Consider the following 6,143-nt stretch of genomic DNA (forward strand, 5'->3'; position numbering starts at 1 on the left):
CAGACTGGTTCCAAAGCACTGTTATATGGAAATCATTGACTTATGCTTTCTGTTCCCTTCTGGCAAATAAGGCCTTACTTCTCAATCTTGTGCTGATGAAGGTATGAAGTAGATAGGTAGGAAAGCTAATTAAATTTCTGAGATAAACTATTGTATATCACTGTCTGGTTACATGTCATAATTTTAAAGTGCCATAAAAATATTTTGGAACCAATAGTTGTCTGATTTTGTAGGACTTTTAAAATTTCAGTTTTCTGTTGTCTCGGTACCAAATCTTAGAAAAGCAAACACTTGCTTCTTTACCATTTCAGCCATGCTTAAGTGATAATCACAGTCACTTACTTGGTTGCTGATAGAAAATCTTAATAGTGACTGTATATATATACCAGTCCTATTGGGGCAGTCGGCCACTGAGATTCCATGAGAATTACTTGAATAACCCTTTGGCCATTGTGGGACCTATTTGGGGACAAGACTTTTTTTTTTTTTTTTTTTAGCAAAAAAGACCATGTCTTCTACCATGTAGCCATGACATATGCTTGAAATACATTACCAAATACAATGGCCAGGGAATGAACTGACCTGCTCCTGCTGTGTGTCAGAGTTCCAGCCAGGATCCTGGGAGCAGATTTTCTGCAACTCACAAAATATGTCTGTATTGTTGACTGTTTTATCTTGTTCAATAATACATGATTCTAACATCTCAATAAACCCCCTCTTCTATTGGAGCTACTGTATAATTTGCATCATGGCTCTAAAAGCAAACAGACAAACTATGTGTTTTGAATGTTCTTTTGTTGATGCATGCATAAGGATAAGCACAGCTTATTTCTGGTGCCTATCACTGAGCAAAGGCCAGCACTCAAACAGTGGTGTCTAAAAGTGACAACCCAGGAAGATCTGTCCTGGGCCTTAATTGTAAACATGGCCTCAGGTCTCTTCTGTTGCGCTGAAGTTGCTGCCTTGAAAGAAAGAAACTGATAGTGTCCTTCTCTGATGGTGGTGTGACTGTGCAGAGACAGAAGAGTCATTTCACATGGGGTTGGGCTTTTATAATCATCTCTATGAGGATTTAGCTGGGGGCTTCATTTTGCTGTTGTTTTTAGTTGTGGTAGACCTCTCCATTATACAAATATGATACATTACTTTCATCTTTCAAGCAATTCACTCTGGAGCTGAATTTATTTGGTTAACTATTTGCAAGTGAATTGTTTACAAATTTGTACCCGGGGGCTTAAGAATATTTCACTCTGTACCCAAATGCAGACCTGAAATCAGTGTTCCCAATGGCCCCTGATTTAGATAACAAAAGCCCTGTGGACTCTGTGACTGTCCAGGCCTGCAAGAGATGCATTCTCTATCTCCATTGTCAGATATTCATTCACTTAAGTGCTTCCAGGAAGAGCAAGCTATGGAGTTCATGCTTGAAATCTCATTTAATTTTTAAGAAGTGCTTTTAAAACTCAAAAACAAAAATCAGTTTGGTATTTTTATATGTAAGAAATATTTTTAATGCTAATAAACTAAGCGTGTTCATAGAGGGGAGGGAGTCAAGACACCATGATTAGAAAGGAGTTATTATATTTGCAAGGAACAAATTTACATATATTTTATCTCCCACTTTCTCATCTACCTTAAAGGGGTCCCCCTTCTTCGGTAACATTAATTCTATTATTATGTCTAGCCTTTTATCTTTTTATTTTGTATTGTCTATTGGTCAATTTTATATTCTTTTATTGTCCACAGAGGTGAGATCATATAGTGTATGTCTTTTTCATTCTGACTTATTTCACTTCCCATAATCTCAAGTTCTTGCCATTTTGCTTTGAATGAAACATTTTATATTTTTAAAAGTCTAAGAGCATCCATTATATTAATATACTATTTTGCTTCATTCTTTTAACTCTTGTAATCAACGCAGCAGTAAGCATTGAGAATGGTTTTGAATTTTCTATTAATGTATTCATCTTCGTGAGTGGATAGATACCCAAAAGTGGTATTGGTGGAGACTACTACTGTTCTTTATTCAACTTTCTGAGCAAGCTCCATAGCATTTTCCAAACACTTCCCCACTTTACCTGTCCACCAATAGTAGAAATGTACTACCCTCTTTCACAACCATCCTCTTTAATACTTACTATGGCTCATTTTTCTTTTTTGATAGAAGACATTTTTCAGGCTGTTAGCATTCATTAAAGTTTTAGTTAGATTTTCCTTAAAGATCCATGATGATGGGAATGCCCATGTCTGAAGTTCAATACCATGTCCCTATTGGAAAATTTTATATTCAGATTTTCTGTCTACTTTTTATTTTTGTTTTGTTTGGGGGCCACACCTGGTGATGTTGAGGAATTGCACCTATTCAGGGATCACTCCAGCAGTGCTTGGAGAATCTTTTGAGGTACCAGGGATCAAACAGGACCTGCCACAGACACAGTAAACACCCTACCTGCTTTACTGTTGCTATATCACCTCTTTTTCCTATTTTTAATTAGGCTTTTGTTTTAAGTTATCTGTGGTTTGCTCTTTTGTTTGCATGTTTTATATTTGGATATTAATTCCTTATCAGATGCATGTTATGTAAATATGTATGTATATATGTAGTCAAATGCCATTTTGTTCTGTTTATCTTTTCTTTTACTATAAAAAACTTTTCAATGTTAAAAAACTCAATTACTTACTTTAATTTCAATTGAAATTAGAGTAGACTCCTCAAGAGCATTTTGTAACAGTCATGCAACGTTTCACTACATTACCTTCTACGTTCTTTATAGTTTTGAGTCTTAAATATGTATGGGTCTTGAAGCCACTTTGAATATAATTTTGTGCATGGAATTAATGATCAATTATATTGTATTTCTTTGTGCATGGTTTTTCAGGTTTCTCAATATATTTTCCATTTGCTGAAGATACTCTTATTCTACAGTACATGTTCTTAGAATTCTAGTTATAAATTAATTATTGATAAATAGGTGCACATTTCATCTGTACACTCTATTTCAATAATACTTATAACTATTTTTAGATCAGTACTGTACAATTTAATTACTTTGTAGTGTAGTTTGGAGTCTTCTAACACAATGCTTTTGTTTTTCTCTTATTTCCTTAGAATTGCTATGCAGGATCTTTATGATTTCTTATAAACTCTAGTATATTTTTCTAGTCCTTAAAATTATTCATTGGAATTTTGACTATGATTGCTTCAAAATTGTACTACTTTTGGTAGAATAAACATTTTCACTATGTTAATTTTTCCCATCCATGTACATTCAATGCTTTTTTATTGCTTAAAGTTGTGTGCTGTGCCTTTTAATAAAACTATGGTTTGTTATGCAGGCCTTTCACTTTATGTGTTAAATTTTTTCCTAAGTGACGGCTCTTTTTACTGCAATTATATATAAAATTATTAACCTAATTACTTATTTTTATTTAACAGTTGCATATAAGGATGCAATAGGTCTTACACATCGATTTTGTTATCAGTCAACTTGCTATACTCATTAATTATTTTTAATAAATAGTCTTCAAATTATGTTTTAAGGTATTTTGTATATAGTTTTTGGGGTTATCATATCTGAAAATAATTTCTCTTTTTGTGCAATTTGGATTAAAAATTTTTCTTCCTGTTTTCTATATTCTTGGGACAAGATCTCTAATACAAAATTAAATAGAAATGATGATACTGGGCATCTTGCCTAGTTCAAGAACCCCTTACTTCCTTCCTCTGTCCGTTCCTCCTTTCCTCCCTCCCTCTCTCCCTTCGTTCTATCGTTCGTTTGTTGGTTCCTCCCTCCCTCCCTCCCTCCCTCCCTCCCTCCCTCCTCCCTCCCTCCCTCCCTCCCTCCCTCCCTCCCTCCCTTCTCCCTCCTCCCTCCCTCCCTTCGTTCCTTCCTTCCTCCCTCCCTCCCTTCCTTCCTCCCTCCCTCCCTCCCTCCCTTCCTCCCTCCCTCCCTCCCTTCCTTCCTTCCTTCCTTCCTTCCTTCCTTCCTCCCTCCCTCCCTCCCTTCCTCCCTCCCCCTCCCTCCCTCCCTCCCTCCCTCCTCTTCCTCCCTCCTCTCCCTCCCTCCCTCCCTTCCTTCCTTCTTCCTTCCTTCCTTCCTTCCTTCCTTCCTTCCTTCCTTCCTTCCTTCCTCCCTCCCTCTCTCCCTCCCTCTCCCTCCCTCCCTCCCTCCCTCCCTTCCTTCCTTCCTTCCTTCCTTCCTTCCTTCCTTCCTTCCTTCCTTCCTTCCTCTCCTCCCATCCTCCCTCCCTCCCTCCCTCCTCTCCCTTCCCTTCCTTCCTTCCTTCCTTCCTTCCTTCCTTCCTTCCTTCCTTCCTTCCTTCCTCCCTCCTTCCCTCCCTCTCTCCCTCCCTCCCTCCTTCCCTCCCTCTCTTCCTCCCTCCCTCCCTCCCTCCCTCCCTTCCTCCCTTCCTTCCCCTCCCTTCCTCCCTTCCTCCCTTCCTCCTTCCTTCCTTCCTTCCTTCTTCCTTCCTTCCTTCCTTCCTTCCTTCCTTCCTTCCTTCCTTCCTTCCTTCCTTCCTTCCTTCCTTCCTTCCTTCCTTCCTTCCTTCCTTCCTTCCTTCCTTCCTTCCTTCCTTCCCCCATTGCCAGCAGTGCTCAAGGCTTCCTCCTGGCTCTGTGCTCAAGGACCATGGATCACTCCTGGAAGTTCTATGGAATTTATGTAGTGGTGGAGATCATAGACACCTACTATTCCCATTCATTGACTTGAAATCATAATAAATGCTGAATTTTTTGTGTGAAATGTTTTCTAAGCATCTACTTAAATTATTATATAATTTAAAATTTCCTTTGTTGATATAGCATATTACATTGATTTGTGTATACTGAACTTTTCTTGTATGCCTGGAATAAAAACCCTACTTGGTCATGGTGAATACTGATGCTTTTTTTTTTCAGGGGAGAGTGCGAATGCAGCCCCCACTACCACAAATTATGCAGTCAAATTTCCCACATTTGGGGAAATCGCAGGGGTCAGCACATCTGGAGTGCAATGGATAAGCCTCGCCCTGGGGAAACTATCTTTGTGATCATGGTATCTCCCTGCCAGGTAAGTATACTGATGTATTTTAATCTATGCTTTGATGTGTTTTAAATTCAACTTGCTTGTATTTTTTGGAAATTTTTGTACGTATGTTTATCAGAGATATTTTATAGTAGTTAATATTTCTTCTTCTGTAATGTCTTCATTTGGGTTAAGTATAAAGGTAATTTTTGACTCTATAAAATATGTTTAGGATTCTTTCTTCAATTTGGGAAGCCTGAAGAGAAGTTAAAGTTCTTTACAGGCTCAGAAAGTTTCATTGATTGATAATGCCATCAATCTTATTCAGGACTTAGTTTTGGGTTGAGTTTTTATTTTTTAAAAAATATTATTGTTTCAAGTTCCAGAGTTGTGAATAGTTGATTCAGGGTTTCTATTTATTCTTGTCTCAGTCTTGTAGATTGATTTAGGTAATACAATTTATCCAGTTTTGAAATTTATGCAGTTGCATATAGCTGTTTTAGCAGCCACTTTTTACAATCATTTGTATTTCTGTTACAATATCTTCTTTGTCATTTCAGATTCTGCTAATAAGGGTTTTCTTTTTTAAAAAAACAATGATAAATTTGTAAAAATTTATCAATTTTATTTTTAAAAATAATATAGATGAATTGTTTTAAATTTATTTTTAGTTTCCATTTATCTCCATTCATTTTTATTACTTATTTTCTTCTAATTTTGGCTCTATTTATTGTTCTTTTGCAGTTAACTTAATAGGATGGTAAAAAGGTTTATTTATCTATTTTGTCTTTTTTTTTCCTGTATTGCTATTAAATTTTATCTTCACAGCACTTTTATTGCATCTCATAGTTCTGACAATGTTTTAAATTTCTGTTACTTGTTAATAACTGCTTTAATTTTATTAGTGAAGTAGTCATTTTAAAAAACATACTATTTAGTCCTCATAATTAGGAGGAATTTTTTTTTCCTGTATTGGAAAGCATCACCTAGTATAAATTCAAATCTTATATGTTTATTGATAGTTGATTTATGTCCCAACATGCATATCCCTTGGAAAAGTATTGTGTACAGTTTAGGAATAATTTAAATTCTGTTATTGTGAATTAAATATCTCATAAGTTCTATTAAGCTATTATT

General features: G+C 36.3%; 1 non-coding gene across 1 annotated transcript; it reads right to left on the bottom strand.

Annotated features, from left to right (window-relative positions):
- Positions 1-4,897: 4,897 nt before the first annotated feature.
- Positions 4,898-5,059, bottom strand: LOC126007785 (U1 spliceosomal RNA). The gene has a single exon (XR_007495269.1). It is a non-coding gene; the product is annotated as a U1 spliceosomal RNA (small nuclear RNA).
- Positions 5,060-6,143: the final 1,084 nt, after the last annotated feature.

This window comes from Suncus etruscus, chromosome 4 (assembly GCF_024139225.1).
Source record: "Suncus etruscus isolate mSunEtr1 chromosome 4, mSunEtr1.pri.cur, whole genome shotgun sequence".
Classification (NCBI taxonomy): Eukaryota; Metazoa; Chordata; class Mammalia; order Eulipotyphla; family Soricidae; genus Suncus; species Suncus etruscus.